We start from the raw sequence: 19,351 nt of genomic DNA, 5'->3' as shown, positions 1-19,351 counted from the left end.
TGCACATAAGCAAGTCCACTGAGCAACAAGTGCAAGCAGAAAGATAAAGTTCCATTCACAGTTCAGAAGTATATTTATTGTATATTCTGGTAATCAAAATTCATTCAATCAGGCAACTCCTTTTCGTGAACAGAAGCAATTTTCTAAATATGCCCCCCGACACGGTCCATGTTTCGTGTTAACTGCATCAGGAGGGACCACGGCATAGTATAATCTACAATAGAACAATATTTATCAGGAATGGAACAGGTAAGGCTGCAAATAAACAAATATAACATGGTAAGTACATACCTTAGTGATTCAATGCAGGAGCGCAAGCGCCCTCTAGCAGTGACAGCCATTTAAAAGGCAAAAAGGCGCGAAAGAAGAACAACTCTCGCGAGATGCTGTAAACAGCAGGCACACATACAGCACCACACATATAGAATTAATCATCAATTAATAGAATAGATACCATTCTATCTCCTTATTGAGACCATTGGGGAGAACCGTATCCAAAGTGAAAATCCACCATTGCTCCTTTCGACCTAGTATCCCGGCGAAATCTCCCCCCCGCCGGGGGCATGAGACCACCTCCAGGACCAGGAAGGACAGGGCACTGATGGGATGGCCAGCCTGAAGCCAATGTGAGACGAGGGGCTCATCAATTCTAGAGGATCTGATGTTACAGCAGTGTTCAATAATCCTTGTCTTTATCATACGTGAGGTTTTACCCACGTATAACAAGGGGCAAGGACATTTCACCACATAAATCACTCCTCTGGTAGTGCAATCAGTTTTTGACAAAAGTTTAAACACCCGTCCAGTCTTGGGATGTATAAATTCTGTGGACAGTTCCGTATGTCGGCACATAGAGCAGTGACCACAAGGGGCGTGCTGGCCTTGTATGCCCGACCGTAAATCACTAAACTGACTCGCTGTGTGAACCAGCCGGTCCCGCAGATTGGTGCCTCTCTTAAAAGTGAATCGGCCCACACCCAGGAGATCGTTCCCGGACCCCCGCTGGACCACCAGGGACGTTTGGCAGGTCTTGGGGGGGTCAGGAGGGTGGGGGGTTGTAGTAAATTAAGTCGGCAGGTCTTGGGGGGGTCAGGAGGGTGGGGGTTGTAGAAAATTAAGTTGGCAGGTCTTGGGGGGGTCAGGAGGGTGGGGGTTGTTAATTTAAAGGGTTGGGATGGGGGTTTTTTTTTTGGGGGGAGGGGTTCCCAGAGAAAGAAAAGTTTTCTGATCTGGGGAGTGGACCGAAATGGCCCTCCCCAGACCCGAAAACAAAATGGGGAGAAAAAAAAAACTATGCACTCCCCTAATTTGCTCCATAAGACGCCCAGACGCAGAGCCGGTTTAGCACAATTTTTTTTTTTTTTTTTCCCCCTCTGAATCCTAGGTGCGTCTTATAGTCAGGTGCGTCTTATGGAGCGAAAAATACGGGAAGTGTGAATTTTATAAACTTCTGAAAATTACTGTACATATTACCAAATAAGGACTAGATACTGAATGATTCACTGACGAGTTATCTTTAGGCAAATATTCAGCAGGGGTTAAAAATGCTCAATATATGCCTTAATATAACTGTTCAAAATTTCACTTAGTTCCCTACTAAGAACATATAACCTTCTAGATATAGTTTGGGGGATTCCCCACATAAACTTAGCCAGTTAGTGCTGAAAATCAGTGCTAACTGGCTATATTACATGTATTAAAACCACCCCCTCCCCATAAACTTGTGATGACTTCCTATCTCACTTCTTCCCTTTTTTACCCTTTTCTGCTCCCTATTGAAATGATAAAAATGCCCCCCCCCAATCTTTATCCCAACCCTATCCATCCCTCCTGTTTCACATTTGAATGTAAGCAAAACAGCTCACATGGTTTCAAACTGTTCTTTTCCTCCTTGTCCAGCAATCCTGATCCCCCACTTCCTTTCAATCCCATTTACATTTTTTAAATCACTGTCCAACTAGTTTCCCAATCACCTCCTTTCCAATCCTTTTCATTTATTTAAAATGAATGAGGTAGAGTGAATGGGGGTCAGGGGAATGAGAGATGGAAGTGGGAATAACCTGGGGTTTTATTTTGACCAAAACAGGTATTAGTAGGTATGGATGTGTGGGGATGGGGGAGGGAGAGCCATGGCAGAATCTGAATGATGTGCTGCACAGTGATTTAAAAAAATATGAAAAAGGGACTGGGATGTTTCCCCCTGGATAAGAATATAAAAAAATGTAAAAAGGATTTGGGAGAGGGGGTGTAATTAGGCCATCGGACAGTTTTTAACTGTAAAGAAGGTGAGGGATCAAAGTCCTGGATATATATATATATATATATATATATATATATATATATATATATATATATATATATATATATATATATATATATAGTGATGCAGTGCAGCACTGCCAGGGTCAGGAACAGCCCCGGCACCATAGGATGAAGTCAGATAATACCAGAGACAGACAGCAGAGGGCGTTGTGGAAGACAGTGAAAACTACAACTCCCAGGTTCTTAGAACCCCCACCTGACCCATGGGTAGAGCAAGAGTGGAAACAGGTGTCAGAGTTAAAGGATAACGAGTCAGATACAGCTGAATCGATGGAGTTGGAGGAAGGAGCCGTGCAGGCATGGTGACAATGGCCAGAAAAGGCTAGTTCCTCGGGACAGGAGGAGGAAGGGATGGAGGTAGGTTCTGGGAGAGAGGAATCCTCCAGCTCAGCCATGGATACTGAGTAGCCAGGAAGGGAGAAAGTTACAAATGATACCTTAAAGGAAGGTTGGGATGAAGGGCTTTAAAGAGCATGTTGGGCTTTAAATGCTTAAAAGAGGTTTTTTGACTTAATAGTAACACTGGTCAAGCACCAGTCATTAGGGAGCGGGAGTGACTGGATACTGAACTGGATGTTCAGGCACTGAGTTTCCAAGAACTGGTGGAGGTGGGAGTGAAGAAGTAAAGGCAATGAACATTTGAATTGCCTTGAAAACTGTGTCTTTGCACTGTCTTTTGATTGGGGGTGGTTTCACCACCCGCTCCTTCTAAGGGGAACCCTGAAGCCAAGCAGAGACAGGGCCTGCTTAGGCCAGGACCTGGGGAGTTACGAGTGGCTGGCTGGCGCAGGGGCGAAGAGTGACTCGCTGAAGACGTGATCAGGGATCCAGAAGAGTGGCAGTGCCGGGCAGTGCGGGTGGTGAGGCATAACATATGGTAGCAGCAGTAGGATCTTTGGAATTCGCCGTCCAGAGGAGCCCGGCTGAGGAAAAAAAGATATCAGGGCATTTACTGACCAGGTGAAGGTAAAAGTAGATAAGACTGCCTATATAGGATTGCCAGCTCGAGTCGGTGGGAGAGGCCAAGCTGAAGAGGAGGCAGTAGCCAGAGCTACGGGGTGAGGGTATCCAGGATAAGGAGGCAATTCGGACAGGAGGGGTCAGGTGTTTAGTGGCCACACTTGGGTCCTGTCTCGCTGTTTTCTTGCAGGGATGGCGTCAGATGACGTGTTGAAGTGGATGGCCGCACAGATGCAGAAGCAGCAGGAAGCGGTGCAGCAGCTAATGCTTCAGATGATAGAACACCAGCAACAGCAACAGCACCCTTTACTTCAGCTTCTGGAGGAGCAGCGAAAGGTCTCACAGCTGTGGGTGGCCCAACATACCGTAGGACCCTCAGGTACCCCACAGCCGATTATGAGTGCTGCTGGACTTGGCCGGATGGAATCCGCACTAAACATCATTTGGAAAGGATGGGGCCTGGGGATGACCCAGAGGCCTTTCTTATTACTTTTGAACAGGTAGCCAGTGTGGCAGGCTGGCCCCGAGAACAGTGGACTGCCAGGTTAGTACCGTGTTTAACCGGTGCAGCCCAGGCTGCCTACCGGGCTTTGTCTCCAGAGCAGGCAGTGAACTATGCAGTGTTGAAAGCTGCCATTTTGGACAGGTTAGGCATAACACACGACTGGTATCACCATCAATTCAGGGAGACGTGCTTTCAGCCCAGAGACAGGCCCTGAGCACTAGCCCAGCACTTAAAAGACCTGGCGTATAGGTGGCTAGAGCCCGAGGGTAAGACTATAACAAAAATAATAGAGATGATTGTATTGGAGTGTTATATAGAGGCGCTACCTTCCCCGATGAGGAATTGGGTGGTCCACCAAGGGGCGACGGGGCTCGAGAGGGCCATGGTGATCACAGAAAGATATTTAGAGGCCGAAGCTACCCTGGAAGGCAGCTTAACCTCTGCAAGAGGGAAAGGGCAAAGGGGGGTGGGTCTGAGTAAAAAGGAGAGCCAGGCAGCTCCCGTAACCTCAGACGACAAACCCCAGATGGCAGAAAGAGATGGCCGTTCCCAGGAAAGGAAGGGATGGAGCTGGGAGCCCCCTAGGAAACCCGGGCCGCTTAAGTGCTTTCATTGTGGGGAAGGAGGACATTTCCAGAGGGAGTGTCCTCACCTGGCCGTGGGGTATGCTCAACCCCCTAAGCTAGGAGGGGGAGAGGCATCTAGGGGGCAAAATCCATATTTCCAATGGGTTAGGGTCAATAGGCACCCGGTGCAAGCCCTCATAGATACAGGCACTAATCAGTTGCTGATTTCTGGGAAGACCACTCACACGGTAGGGGTAAAATCCCCACAGACCCGAAAGGGGGAGGCACTGATACGATGTGTGCATGGCAAAGTAGTTGAGCACCCAGTGCATGAGGTTATCATTCAGTGGGGACAGTATGAGGATTTGGGTAGAAGTGGCCCTGGCTGAGGGATTACCTGTTCCCCTCATATTAGGGTAAGAGTGGAAGCACCTCGCCGAGGTACTTAGAGATAAACAAACTTTTATAACCACCAGGGCTCAGGCCCAAGCGCAGGTCACCTCGGACTCTGAGCAGGTAATTGGGGAAATCTTTCCCTTTGATGAAGGAAGAGTAGTGGAGAATCTTGGGGTAAGTCGCAAACCTCGTGCCGAGAGAAAGAGGGAAAAACGGGGACAGGTGGACCTATGTGAAGGAGAAGAGGAAGGGCACACTAGCCAAATAGTGGGGACCCTGTTAGACCAGTTTCCTGAGTTTAAGGAAGAGAAGGGCAAGGATTCGGCTCTGAAGGCAGCTTGGGAACAAGCTAAACTGTCCAGTCAACAGATCACCAATAAAGGAACTGTGTTGTATCCTTATTTCATGGTCCAGAAAGGTCTGCTCTATAGGGTAGAGGAGGGGCTAGCTGGTCAGGGACCCTGTAAACAGCTGCTGGTGCATATCCGCTTCCAGAAAGAGGTCCTGTCCTTGGTGCATGATCATCCCCTGGCAGGACATTTGGGCATGCATAACACTTTGGCCAGGGTCAAGAGGAGATTCTTTTGGCCAGGAATATATAGCATGGTCAAGAAGTTTTGTAGCTCCTGCCCTAACTGCCAACTAGTCTCGCCAAGAGTACCCTCCAGAGCACCCCTGGTACCCTTGCCGGTAGTTCAGGAACCCATGGACCGCGTAGCTGTCGACATAATCGGACCATTAGAAAAGAGTAAGAGGGGCCACCAGTACATCTTAGTGGTTCTGGACTATGCCACGAGATTTCCTTGGGCTATCTCCTTGAGGTCCACGGGAGCAAGGGTGGTCGCCCCAGAGCTGATTAAGATCTTCTGTCAGTTTGGTTTTCTCCTAGAAATACTGACGGATAGAGGAAATAATTTTATGTCCTGGGATTTGGCGGGTTTATGGGCCCAGTTGGGCATCAGGCATATATGCACCACTGCATATCATCCCCAGACAGCTGGCCTAGTAGAACGCTATAACCAAACATTAAAGGCCATGATGTGCATTTGCTTAGAGAAGGATTCTGGAGATTGGGACCAACTTATCCCCTTTTTGTTTGCCTCACGGGAGGTACCCCAAGCCTCCACAGGTTTTCCCCCCTTTGAACTAGTTTTTGGGCGACAGCCTCGGGGTTTGCTAGACGTCATCCGGGAGCAGTGGAGCGGGGTGGAGGAGGATCCCCAAGATATAATAAGTTATGCTGGGGGCTTGAGGCAGCATGCCGAAACTGCTTTGGGAATAGCCCGTGAGAATCTGAGGCAGGCTCAGGCATGTCAGAAGCAGTATTATGACCAAGGTGCTAGAGAATGGGAATTTCAGGAAGGAGACCAGGTCCTGATACTAGTGCCTACATCTCCTAATAAGCTTTTAGCCAAATGGAAAGGACTGGGGAAGATATTAAAGCACTTAGGACCCCTAAATTATCAAGTTAAGGTGGGTCTCAAGCGACCACAAGTCTATCATGTAAACCTGCTCAAACCCTGGATAGAGAGAGAGAGAGGGCATGACTGCAGGCACGGTACATGAAGAAGAGATGGATCTGGGCCCCCAGGTACGGGAACTGGGTCAAAAGGAAGGGGTAAAGATAGGAGCTGAGTTAACTCCGTTACAGAGAGCACAGATAGAAAGGGTGGTCAGGCAAGCAGGAGATGCGTTTTCCCCACTGCCAGGGTGGACGACATTAATCACTCAAACCATAATAACTCCGCCGGGGAAGGTGGTTAGGAGGAGGCCCTATTGATTGCCAGAGGCAATGCAGGCCGAGGTCATGAGACAAGTGGAAGAGATGCTGCAATTAGGTGTCATTGAAGAATCCAGTAGTGCCTGGTGTAGCCCCATAGTCCTAGTGCCAAAGCTAGATGGGACCCTACGCTTTTGCATAGACTTTAGGTTGGTGAATACTATTTCTAGCTTTGATGCTTACCCTATGCCCCGAGTGGACGAATTGGTGGAGAGACTAGGGACGGCCCACTATTTGACCACTTTAGACCTGACAAAGGGGTATTGGCAAATCCCGTTGGAGGAAAAAATCCCGTGAAAAAATGGCATTTGCCACCCCAGCAGGCTTATATCAGTTCGTTTGCATGCTGTTTGGCCAGCTGCCATCGCCTTCTGAACATCGTATTGCGCCCACATAGACTATGCGGCTGCCTATATAGATAACGTTATAGTCTATTCCACAGATTGGGAGTCTCACTTGGTAAAAGTTAAGGCCGTACTACAGTCGCTAAGAGAGGCGGGGTTGACAGCTAACCCAGCGAAATGTCGGATGGCTCAACGAGAAATCAAATACCTGGGGCACCTAGTGGGAAAAGGGGTGGTCTATACCCTAATTGATAAGATTCAGTGTATCAGGGACTACTCCCAGCCCGAGACTCAGAAGCAACTATGAGCCTTTTTGGGTTTGGTGGGGTACTATAGATGATTCATACCCTGCTTTGCTGACCTAGCCAGTCCCCTCAATGACATGCTAAGAAAAGGGGCACCAAACAAGCTATGGTGGGCCCTGCTAGCAACAGAAGGGTTTGAACGCCTTAAGCAGGCCTTATGCTGAGATCCAGTATTAAAGGCCGTCGACTTTACGCTGCCCTTTGTACTACAAACAGATGCCTCTGGGAAGGGGTTGGGGGCAGTACTCTCCCAAGTCGACCAGTGTGAGGAACAACCCGTGCTGTACCTCAGCCGAAGGCTGCACCCGCATGAGGAGAAATATGCCACCATTGCAAAAGAATGTCTGGTGGTTAAGTGTGCTATAGAGTCACTAAGATATTATCTAGCAGGGCTATAGAGTCGCTAAGATATCTAGCAGAGCACTGACCATGTGCCTTTGAAGTAGCTTAACGTTATGAAGGAGTCTAATGCACGTCTAACCAGGTGGTATCTCGCTCTACAGACATACCGTTTTGAGGTTCGACATAGGGCTGGCAAGGACCATGTCAACACTGACTTTCTTTCCCGGTTGGGGGAGGATACTGGAACTCTTGGGTCAAGGAGTTCCAGGGTTTTTAAAAAGGGGGGGGGGGTGTGTGATGCTGTGCAGCACTGCCAGGGTCAGGAACAGCCCTGGCACCATAGGATGAAGTCAGATAATACCAGAGACAAACAGCAGAGAGCGTTGCAGAAGACAGTGAAAACTAAAACTCCCAGGTTCTTGCCCCTCCCCCCCCATCATTATCCCAACCCTATCCATCCGTTCTGTTTCACATTTGAATGTAAGCAAAACAGCTCACATGGTTTCAAAATGTTCTTTTCCTCCTTGTCCAGCAATCCTGATCCCCTACTTCCTTTCAATCCCATTTACATTTTTTAAATCACTGTCCAACAAGTTTCCCAATCACCTCCTTTCCAATCCTTTTCATTTATTTAAAATGAATGAGGTAGAGTGAATGGGGGTCAGGGGAATGAGAGATGGAAGTGGGGATAACCTGGGGTTTTATTTTTACCAAAAAAGGTATTAGTAGGTATGGATGTGTGGGGATGGGGGAGGGAGAGCCATGGCAGAATCTGAATGATGTGCTGCACAGTGATTTAAAAAAATATGAAAAAGGGACTGGGATGTTTCCCCCTGGATAAGAATGTAAAAAATGTAAAAAGGATTTGGGAGAGGGGATGTAATTAGGCCATTGGACAGTTTTTAACTGTAAAGAAGGTGAGGGATCAAAGTCCTGGATGGATATATATATATATATATATATATATATATATATAGTGATGCAGTGCAGCACTGCCAGGGTCAGGAACAGCCCCGGCACCATAGGATGAAGTCAGATAATACCAGAGACAGACAGCAGAGGGCGTTGTGGAAGACAGTGAAAACTACAACTCCCAGGTTCTTAGAACCACCACCTCACCCGTGGGTAGAGCAAGAGAGGAAACAGGTGTCAGAGTTAAAGGATAACAAGTCAGACACAGCTGAATCAATGGAGTTGCAGGAAGGAGGTGTGCCGGCATGATGGCAATGACCAGAAAAGGCTAGCTCCTCGGGACAGGAGGTGGAAGGGATAGAGATAGGTTCTGGGGGGAGAGGAATCCTCCAGCTCAGCCATGGATACCGAGTAGCCAGGAAGGGAGATAGTTACAAATGATACTTTAAAGGAAGGTTGGGATGAAGGGCTTTAAAGAGCATGTTGGGCTTTAAATGCTTAAAAGAGGGTTTTTGACTTAATAGTAACACTGGTCAAGCACCAGTCATTAGGGAGCGGGAGTGCCTGGATACTGAACTGGATGTTCAGGCACTGAGTTTCCAAGAAATGGTGGAGGTGGGAGTGAAGAAGTAAAGGCAAAGAACATTTGAATTGCCTTGAAAACTGTGTCTTTGCACTGTCTTTTGATTGGGGGTGGTTTCACCACCCACTCCTTCTAAGGGGAACCCTGAAGCCAAGCAGAGACAGGGCCTGCTTAGGCCAGGACCTGGGGAGTTACGAGTGGCTGGCTGGCGCAGGGGCGAAGAGTGACTCGCTGAAGACGTGATCAGGGATCCAGAAGAGTGGCAGTGCCGGGCAGTGCGGGCGGTGAGGCATAACTATATATATATATATATATATATATATATATATATATATATATATATATGAGATGTGAATCGGTTCTGATTCCGGGTCCAATTCACATTGTGGGGTTTTTTTTGTCCACCCGATCAGGTTTTTTTTAATCGGCTGTGCCCTAGCTGATAAACAAAAAACCCACCCGACCCTTTAAAACTAATCCCTTAGCTTCCCCCACCCTCCCGACCCCCCCCCAAAAAACTTTTTACAGGTACCTGGTGGTCCATTGGGGGTCCCGGGAGCGATCTCCCGCTCTCGGGCCTTCGGCTGCCACTAATCAGGCCATCCAGTGCACCTACCATGTGACAGGGGACAGCCAATGGCACGGATACCCTGTCACATGGTAAGGGCAAAGGCCATCGGCGCCATTTTGATTAGTGGCAGCCGACGGCCCGAGAGCAGGAGATCACTCCCGGGACCCCACTGGACCACCAGGTACCTGTAAAAAGTTTTTTTAGGGGGGTTAGGAGGGTGCGGGAAGCTAAGGGATTAGTTTTAAAGGGTCGGAGTGGGTTTAGGGGTTATTTTTTGTGTGCCGTTTTTCCCGCCCTCCCTCAAAATAAGAGAACCCCCACAAACAATTTTGTGGGGTTTTCCTATCAGTTTCGGGGAGCCCCCGATTTCTGACAATTTTGAAAATATCGTACGATATTTTCAATCGTCAGAAGCTCGATTCACATCCCTAATATATATATATATATGGTTTAATGTATAGAGAAATGCTAGATAAGAGTTAGATTAGATATTGCATCACCTAGATTTGGCCAGACAAGTTGTGCAACTAGCTCTGAAATTGGCATTAGTCTCTCTCATCTCATATAGAATCTGACCAGCTAAATTACTCACCTAATGAAATTTAGATGGATACATGTTGTTGGTTATCTTGGTCAAAGTTCAAAGACTTTGATCTAGCTGACTGGATCCATTTAAATAGTTGCTACTTGTATTTTATAAACAGAAACTTCAAGTATGCATGCAAACACCTAAACAAACCATGAAAAATAATCACTTTTCCAATTCCTATGGCTCCTAGACATAGAGGTTACAAATGCCTCTTATTTATTTTACTTAATCAGAGTAGTTCTAATCTAACAGACACTGACTAATTCACAGACTATAATGTGGTTATATATTATTCTTATGTTTCCATTGTTACTGAGCTACAGTATTAATGACAAAACTAATTCTTCATTCTAGTGTCAACCGTGATCTTCAGATTTATACATAATGAACTGGAATTATCTTTGGCAGCACAGATCTTGGGGAGATGAGACATGAATACTGTCTCAGGATTATGTAAAATTAATGAGTTACTATAATTTTATAGTTTGTTAGCTGGCTTACAATAATAAACATGCTTTCTTTTCAAATTTATGGCCGTGTAAGCCAGTTTTTCCTCAGTTGCTATTAGGAATGATTTTCTTATCTCCTAGGTCATTCATCTTGAATGAGCTTATATAGTACAATCAGGCAAATGTATTCTGGTTAAGAGGAGCATATATAATATGCCTAGGCATTCTATATAAATGTTGTCTGTTATTCCTGTCAACATGTTAAAGGTAAAGGCATAATAAATTGTTAAAGCTAGTTTGTATGGGTGAAAGAAAACAATTTAATAGACAGATGGGCCTATCTGAATATCTGAAAAACTGCATAAAATTCCTTTGATTTAATTAAAGTAGAAAATATTCTTTAGAACTGTCTATTTGAAAAACATGTTGGTCTTGATTCTAACCAGTTATAAAATAAGTAAGGGATGAATAGCGTTTCGGTATTGCTTTTTAGCATTACACACTGTTTCTAACTTTCTCATAATTGTTATTGGAGGATTAATAATGCTATTTTTACTGCTAAACATGTTTTGAATGTAACAATAACTTGGTCAGTAGAGCAAATTCACTTCCATTCTTCTTGAATTGAGCTATTCTGCATTGGACTGCACAAATCCCATTTGAATAAGAGATTGATTAAGTCCTATTCATGCTATTGCTTACCAATCTCAGAGTCAGGACTGCTGGAATTCCTCTTTTCCATAGAGAAAATATAATCAGTTTAATTGAAAAGGCTAAGAGAATGCAAAGTACTCTATCATCCCTGTGACTCAGCAAAGGCTACACAATCTATAGAATAAAGCACATAGATGGGCAACAAAAATGATTAAGAGGATGAAACAAAGAACACTAAACAGACAAGAATTCTTCAGCATGGGGAAGAACAGCTGAAAGAGGATATGAAAGAGGTTTATAAAATTATGTGTGGTGTGGAGCAAGTTAAAGGAGAATGGTTATTTACTTTTTCAGATAGTAAGAACATGAGATATGCCATGCTGGGTTCGCCTAAACAGCCAGCGAGACCAGCATCCTGTCTCTGACACTGACCAATTCAATTTAAATACTCTTGCAGGCAGGTATCAGCAGCAGGCAGAACAGTAGACCAAGATATCAAAAGAGGGGCAAAGTAGCACAAAGTAAGGAATGAATAACCAAAGGGGCAAAACAGCCCAAACAGACGCATGACCATTCCACGGCATTGTGAGAAGGGCTAGGCAGTATCAACAGTGGCAAGATCATCCCAAGGCGCCAAAGCATGGGCAAAGGGAATCAACAGCAGAGGCATGAACATCCAAGGGTACCCAAAAAGGGGACAAAAGCAGCACATGAACATCCCAAAGTACCAAGAGAGAGGAAGGGGTACCAACAGTGGTATGAAGACCCCTGAATTCCAAACAGAGGGGCAAAGGGCACCACAATCAGTGGTATTTGTTTACTTATTTAGTTACTGCTATTTAAATCAAAAAAATATTAAGATGAATTACACATTAAAACATATATAAAATGTCAACATTCAAATCGAACAACATTTAAATATAACCCCCAGGGAAATTCCTGTCTAAAAAAAGCTTATAGCATATAACTGAAAGAGCAGGAAACATTAATTTTCAGCTCAAAAAACTAATAAATGCAGACAGCTTTTGGCTTTCTTATTTAATGGGAAATAGTTCAGTTCATCTTTTAACTCTTGTTGAATAACATTCCACAAATCATACATAGTAACATAATATAGTAATGAAGGCAGAAAGTGGACCTGCCCAGCCAGCTTCTTATAGTAGTATCTGGTGCTCCGTGCAGGAGATCCCCAAGTCTTATGATAAGGGTAGTAATATTTACAATCAATCAAAAGCAAGAAACTGTTAAATCCATAAATTACTTCTAGCAACATTTTTACTGGATGAGGACCCTTCTTGATAATTCAGACAATGCTGCTTAATGTTTTTTGCTTTGGGACGTAGCCGTTAAAGCCGTCCTGTCCTTTTTCCCTTATGTCCTCTTGATAATTCAGGCAATGCTGCTTGAAGTTGTTTTCTTTGCCTTTTTCCCTTATATCTGTGTGTAAGTATCCCAGACTGAAAAACTCAGGTCCCATGTTGGTTGTTGTCTGTTTCCAGTTCCCCTTCGCCCTACCATCAAAGTGGGAAGTGATGTTGCAGTTTAATCAAAAGCTATTCATTGAAGGTAGTAATCCCCATGCATTCTGTTAAAGGTAGTAACTGCTGTTCCTTGCAGTTTATGCTGATTAGTGAACTCGAGGTTGTGTTATATATGACCAATGGCACCGGTAGCCCCTGTCTCATGGTAAGAGCAAAGGGCCACCAGCGCCATTTTGATTACTGGCAGCTGACAGCCTGAGAGGGGGAGATTCCTCCTGGAACCCCCGCTAAATCACCAGGGACTTTCAGTAAGTCTTTGGGGGGGGGGGGTGCGGGCAAGTCTTGGGGGGTTGGGATGATGGGAGTTTGTAATTAATTAAATTTGAAGGGTTGGGGTGGATTTTGATTTTTTGTTTTAATTGTGACCTTTCCCCCCCCCCCAAAAAAAAAAAAAAGAACCCGATAGGAAACCCACATGAAATTTCATGGGTTTTCCTTTCGTTTTGTCAGCACCCCCCCCCCCTCCCCCCGAAATGCAATGAAATAGGAAATATCTTCTTTATTCCCTATTTTGTTGCAAATGAATGCACATCCTTAATCTGGAATGCAATAATCAGAAAGAGCTGTATATGATGGGGTGTGAATGTCTGATGTGCACGGACCAAGAAAGAGACCTTGGGGTAATAGCATCTGGTAATCTGAATATGGCAAAGCAATGTGATAAGGTGACAACTAAAGCCAGAAGAATGCTGGGCTGCATAGAGAGAGGAATAACAGGTAGGATAAAGGAGGTGATAATGCTCTTGTACAGGTCCTTGGTGAAGCTTCACCTGGAGTACTGTGTTCAGTTCTGGAGTCTGTGTCTCAAAAATGATGGAGAGGGTCCAGAGAAGCATGGCTAAAATGGTGTGGGGTCTGTATCAGAAAACATATGAAGAGAGGTTGAAGGATCAGAATATGTATACCCTGGAAGAGAGGAGGTGCAGGGGAAATATGATACAGACCTTCAGATATCTGAAAGGGTTTAATGATGCACAAAATTTGAACCTTTTCTATTGGACAGCAAACAGTAGAAATAGGAGTCACTAAATAAAACTCCAGGGGGGATGGGACGACTTAGAACCAACATCAGGAAATATGTCTTCACGGAGAGGATGGTGGATGCTTCAAATGCCCTTCCAGAAGAGGTGGTAAAGAAGAAACAGTCAATTAATTCAAAAGGACATGGTATGAACATTGTGGATCCCTAAAGGCTAGAGGACCTGTTCACCAGTGATCATAAGTCAGGTCCAACAAAGCTAGAATCTTGCTGTCTAGTAGACAAATGCACCAAAGACAATGAAGGAAGATTCAGAATATTTAGCTGAGATGACTGAAACTACCTGATTGCCAGATATTGAGGTATCCTTGTATGCAGACTCTTAAGTATTAGACATAACATTTTAAACTTAAGATGAGACTCAGTTTGGAGCAAACATAACTGATAACAGTATTGGGGTAAATGTGAGTCCCTGTTGGCAGTTCTTACCTCATCCTGGCAAAGAACCTTAGTGGGCCTATTGGACTATCTGTTTAGTCCTTCCATCTCTATGTTCTACACTTCCTGTTGACAACCAACTGGCTTCTGTCTAGACAATGTTTATTACTCCCAGCTCTATGACCCATACTTCCTGCTAGTGACCAACTGGGTACTGTCTGGAAAGAGTTATATTCCAAGTTCACATTTTGCACTTTGTCAGACTTTAGTCCTAGACTCAGTCCTATGTTTGTTTTGGACTCAGTCCAAGGCTCGATCCTATATTTCATGTTCCTGTTTAATCCTAGATTTTTTCATGTATACAGTTTTCCTGTTTGGTTCTAATTTTCTTTTGCAGTGGTCCTACACTGATTCTGTGTGCACTTTCATGCCTCCAGGTTTTCCTGCAGCAGTGCTGCTCTGCTTCTTTGTCTTCAGATTTAGGATTCAATTGTTTTAGTGTGTTCCTTGTGTTTCCTGTTTATCCTGTTTAAGACCTATTGGCTGCCAGGACTCAAAGGTTCAATCCAAGGGAAAAGGTACCAAAATGGGCAGATATATGTGTCTGCTCTTGTTAAAAACTACCAGACTTGCCCTGTCTGATTATCACCCACTCTTGGCTATAGGGTATTAGGGGTGTGCATTTGGTCCCTACGTATTGGCAATCCGCAACGGATGTGCCAATATTTGTTGTATTCATGGGGAAGCGAAACGTATCGCGATTCCCCATGGATACAATGAATTTTCGCCGAATTATTCAGCCGCCAATTTAAACAACCCCCCCCCCCCCACCATCCTGCTCTCCCCCAAGACTTACCAAAACTCCCTGGTGGTCCAGCGGGGGGTCCGGGAGCCCATCCCATGCACTCTACACCCTCAGTACCAGTTCAAAATGGCACCGATAGCCTTTGCCCTACTATGTCACAGGGGCTACTGGTGCCATTGGTCAGCCCCTGTCACATGGCCATCAGCGCCATCTTGTGCTCCTGCAATGTGACAGGGGCTGACCAATGGCACCGGTAGCCCCTGTGACATAGTAAGGGCAAGGCTATTGGCGCCATTCTGGTTCCTGGCACCCGACAGCACGAGTGCAGGAGATCGCTCCCGGACCCCCAGGGACTTTTGGCCAGCTTGGGGAGGGCCTCCTGACCCCCACAAGACTTGCCAAAATTCCAGCGGAGGTCCGGGAGCGACCTCCTGCACTCGGGCCGTATTGCCAGTATTTAAAATGGCGCCGGCGCCATTTGAGTACTGGCAGCCACTAGCCTTTGCCCTCACTATGTCACCGACCGTCAGCCCCTGTGACATAGTGAGGGCAAATGTAGCGCCGGTGCCATTTTGAATATGGGCAATACGGCCCGAGTGCAGGAGGTCGCTCCCTGTCCTCCGCTGGACTTTTGGCAAGTCTTGTGGGGGTCAGGAGGCCCCCCCAAGCTGGCCAAAAGTCCCTGGAGGTCCAGCGGGGGTCCGGAGTGATCTCCTGCACTCGTGCCGTCGGGTGCCAGGAACCAAAATGGCGCCGATAGCCTTGCCCTTACTATGTCACAGGGGCTACCGGTGCCATTGGTCAGTCCCTGTCACATGGCAGGAGCACAAGATGGCGTTGATGGCCATGTGACAGGGGCTGACCAATGGCACCGGTAGCCCCTGTGACATAATAGGGCAAAGGCTATCGGCACCATTTTGAACTGGTACCGAGGGTATGAGAGTGCTCCCTGACCCCCGCTGGACCACCACGGAATGGTCAGGGGGTGGGGGGTTGTAGTAAATTTAATTTTAGCCAGGTAACGAATAGGATTCGACGTATAACAGTATCGGGACGCCATACGGACGCATGCAACGTATCTGCCCCCTGACGAATACGTATCCCGCATGCAACGTATGGCGTCCCTCTGCACATCCCTATAGGGTATTGCTTCTAGCTGAATACTCTATCACAGTAATATGATCACTTTTATGCCCACTTATAAGTATTCTGGCTGCTGTATTTGGTAGTAATTGAGGACACATTAAGATTTGTCAGTGGTAAACCCAGATAAAACGAATTTCAGTAATCCAGTGTATTAGTTATTAAAGAATGAATTATTGTTACCAAATCTGAAAGACTAAAAAAAAATGATCCTGTTATAAAATACAGTAAAAAAAAAATCAACAAAGTAAAAAAAAACCAGCACAATTGATAGATTAAACAAGGGTGGCAAAACCTAGCACACAATACAAAAGAAAACTGTGGAGTCAGCATCAAATAGTCATAAAAAATACCTCAACTGTTACCAAGAGATCTGTGGTGACACTTCCAAATCCAGATCAGATATGATTTTTCAGGGTTTAATTTCAATTTGGCATCATTAAGCAAGAGAGCAACAGGAATTATGCATTTTTTTCATCACAAACATGTCCTTAGCCTTGTCCTGACCAATATATAGCAATTACATGAATGCTATCTACATACATATTGCACTCAGTCCCATACTTATTAATCAAGATTGCTAAAGAAGCCAAAAAACATTAAACAATATGAGGGATTGAATGGAGTATTGAGGAAACCCATAAGCCAATGTCGTTGATTTTGAAGAATAAACCTCCCAATTTGCCAATTGCTGACAATTAGAAAGGAGGAGAATTAAGATCAAGGTGTTTTTTTTCTTCTATTGACTGTAGATGAGATAGAGGGATGCTGTGATTGGTAATATTAAAGGCTATTTATAAATCTAACAATGAAAAGTGCATCCAATTCCTTCATCAGCAAATGTATACTATTCATAAGTGCTAACTGGAGGGTTTCAATTTTATGGTTATTTCCTGACCAATAGGGCCATTATTAGTTTGAGTAAAAAATGTAGAAAACTGCTGGTAAACAATTCTTTTGTGTTCATAGACAGAAATGTTTGATTTGAAATTGAAGGTAGTTTAAAAGCTCATATATTCCCCCTGCCCCCATCACTCACACAAAGGGGCCAATGCAATAAAGTGCGCTCAGCTGAGTGCAGCACCTCACAACATGCGGCCAAAGTGTGGTGAAACTCATAGCGCTCATCACATGCAAATGCTTGTTGATGAGGCTACTAGGGAATCACCTGTAATGCAAAAAAAAAAAAAAAGTGCATCTAAAATGCACAATTTTACACTCGGAAATTAATGCCTGCCTAGAGCAGGCTTTAATTGCTGAGCACTCCCAAAGGTTGTATAGAAGGACATAAAATACTGCTTTTCTGTACTTCCTCCTACTTGATATCATAGCAACATTAAATAGGAGGAACAAAACTTTGAAAAAGTTTAAAAAAATAGTTTAAATAAGTGCCAGCGGTCAGGTTTGGGAAACGGACACTCAGTTACGAAGCATCCGTTTCCCAACCCTCGTCTGTGCACCAATTAGGAAAACGGATGCCAATAAATTTGGCATCCATTTTCTAAACTGGCAAACAGCCAACCGCTCACGGGATCCCACTGTCAAGGAGGCGCTAGGGGCGCACAAGTGACCCCTAGCGCTTCCTTGACAATGCAATCCCTAATTTAAATATTGCACGGAGCCCCCAGGAGGAGTGCCTGTGGGAGCGTTAGGAAAGCGGGTACTGAACACTCAGTACATGCTTTTAGCGCATTTTAATTGCATCATCCCCAAAGCATTGTGAGATGGTTAAAGCATCACGAAAAGTGTCCTAAAGAAAAAAATCTGGTGAAATTTCATTGTGGTCCTAAATTAAGGATGTACATTTGTTTGAAACAAAAGGGTAAAACACAACAAATTAGTCCATATTTACTTCATATTTTTTATGTTTCCCATCATGTCTATGACACATTCAAGTCTATGTTGTCCAATGCTGAGCAAAAAATAACTGTTAACTATAACATCCAACTACTGGCTGTGTGACCTCACAGCCTTGTCATATCTGAGTCAGGGTAAGTTGGCAAGGAAGCCAAAGAGAGGACAAATCATGGTGCAGCATCATTTTAAATTAGGGATGTGAATCATTTTTTGACGATTTAAAACAATCGTCAGATATATTTTAAATCGTCAAAAATCGTTAGAGCCGCGATACTGTAACAGTTCCCCCGATTTATCGTCAAAAAATCGTAAATCGGGGAGGGGGTGGGCAGGAAAACTGGCACACCAAAACAACCCTAAAACCCACCCGACCCTTTAAAACAAATCCCCCACACTCCCGCACCCCCCAAAATGTTTTAAATTAACTGGGGTCCAGTGGGGGGGGGGGGGTGTCCTGGCGCGATCTCCCACTCTCTGGCCACGGCTGCGTTAAGAGAAATGGCGCCGGTGGCCTTTTGCCCTTATCATGTGACAGGGCAAAGGTAGCGCCAGTGCCATTTTGTTTCCTGGCTCCCGACATCACGCGTGCAGGAGATCACTCCCGGACCCCCGCTGGACTCCCAGGGACTTTTGGCCAGCTTGGGGGGGCCTCCTGACCCCCACAAGACTTGCCAAAAGTCCAGCGGGGATCCGGGAGCGACCTCCTGCACGCGGGCCGTATTGCCAATATTCAAAATGGCGCCGGTGCTACCTTTGCCCTCACTATGTCATACGGGCGACCGTCGGCAATACGGCCCACGTGCAGGAGGTCGCTCCCGGACCCCCGCTGGACTTTTGGCAAGTCTTGTGGGAGTCAGGAGCCCCCCCCCAAGCTGGCCAAAAGTCCCTGGGGGTCCAGCGGGGGTCCGGGAGCGATCTCCTGCACGCGTGACGTCAGGAGCGAGGGAACAAAATGACGCTGGCGCTACCTTTGCCCTGTCACATGATAAGGGCAAAGGGCCACTGGCGCCATTTCTCAACGCAGCCGTGGCCAGAGAGTGGGAGATCGCACCGAGTCCCCCCACTGGACCCCAGGTAATTTAAAACATTTTGGGGGGGGGGTTCGGTAGGGTGGGGGATTTGTTTTAAAGGTTCGGGGTGGGTTTTAGGGTTGTTTTGGTGTGCCGGTTTTCCCGCCCTCCCGCGATTTACGATTTTTAACGATTTAAAAAAAAAAAAAAAAAAAAAAAACACGACGATCAGATTTCCCTCCCCCCCCCAGCCAAAATCAATCATTAAGACGATCGATCACACGATTCACACCCCTATTT

At 45.5% G+C, this 19,351-nt stretch overlaps 1 long non-coding RNA gene across 1 annotated transcript; it reads left to right on the top strand.

Moving 5' to 3' along the window:
* The first annotated feature begins 2,543 nt into the window (after positions 1 to 2,543).
* Positions 2,544 to 10,689, top strand: LOC115091533. Its single transcript, XR_003856757.1, has 3 exons — positions 2,544 to 2,679; positions 3,473 to 3,826; positions 10,530 to 10,689. It is a non-coding gene; the product is annotated as an uncharacterized LOC115091533 (long non-coding RNA).
* Positions 10,690 to 19,351: the final 8,662 nt, after the last annotated feature.

Source organism: Rhinatrema bivittatum, chromosome 5, assembly GCF_901001135.1.
Source record: "Rhinatrema bivittatum chromosome 5, aRhiBiv1.1, whole genome shotgun sequence".
NCBI classification, from domain to species: Eukaryota; Metazoa; Chordata; class Amphibia; order Gymnophiona; family Rhinatrematidae; genus Rhinatrema; species Rhinatrema bivittatum.
This window is presented reverse-complemented; position numbering and strand designations above follow the sequence as displayed.